The 491-nt window shown below is 40.7% G+C and overlaps 1 long non-coding RNA gene across 1 annotated transcript; it reads left to right on the top strand.

Moving 5' to 3' along the window:
- The first annotated feature begins 6 nt into the window (after positions 1-6).
- Positions 7-270, top strand: LOC113473236. Its single transcript, XR_003395267.1, has 2 exons — positions 7-167; positions 215-270. It is a non-coding gene; the product is annotated as an uncharacterized LOC113473236 (long non-coding RNA).
- The last annotated feature ends 221 nt before the right edge of the window (positions 271-491 follow it).

Here is a 491-nt window from a genome sequence, read left to right as displayed (position 1 = left end):
GAGAGAGAGAGAGAGAGAGAGAGAGAGAGAGAGAGAGAGAGAGAGAGAGAGAGAGAGAGAGAGAGAGAGAGATAGAGAAAAGGTAATACAGACGTTTGAGTGAGTCTTTCAGTCAGACAGGTAAAAAATTTGGACCGATTGCAATACTTTCTCATTACCTTGTATAGGTTCCCTATAGGGACCGATTGCAATACTTTCTCATTACCTTGTATAGGTTCCCTATACGTAAGGGTAATAGAAAGTAACAAGCTGGGCCCGTCCCTCCGGAAATTTTTTAGCCCGTAGTTTATTCGATCGTGATTAGAGAAAATCGGTACCTATGTATCTACCTTTCTCGCTTTGAGTTCATAAGTCGTCGCGACAAATTTCAAGATCAGAGCTCATTTGTGTGAGAAAATGTGAAAAAAATCTCCCCAAAAACCAGTTTTTTTGGCTTTTTGGTTTTCTGGACAAAATTTGCACCACCACTTTCGTGTTCCTGGTAAAAAGAC

This window comes from Diaphorina citri, unplaced genomic scaffold (genome assembly GCF_000475195.1).
Source record: "Diaphorina citri unplaced genomic scaffold, Diaci psyllid genome assembly version 1.1 scaffold20313, whole genome shotgun sequence".
Lineage (NCBI taxonomy): Eukaryota > Metazoa > Arthropoda > Insecta > Hemiptera > Psyllidae > Diaphorina > Diaphorina citri.
The sequence above is the reverse complement of the archived record's forward strand: the minus strand, read 5'-3'. Positions and strand labels throughout refer to the sequence as shown.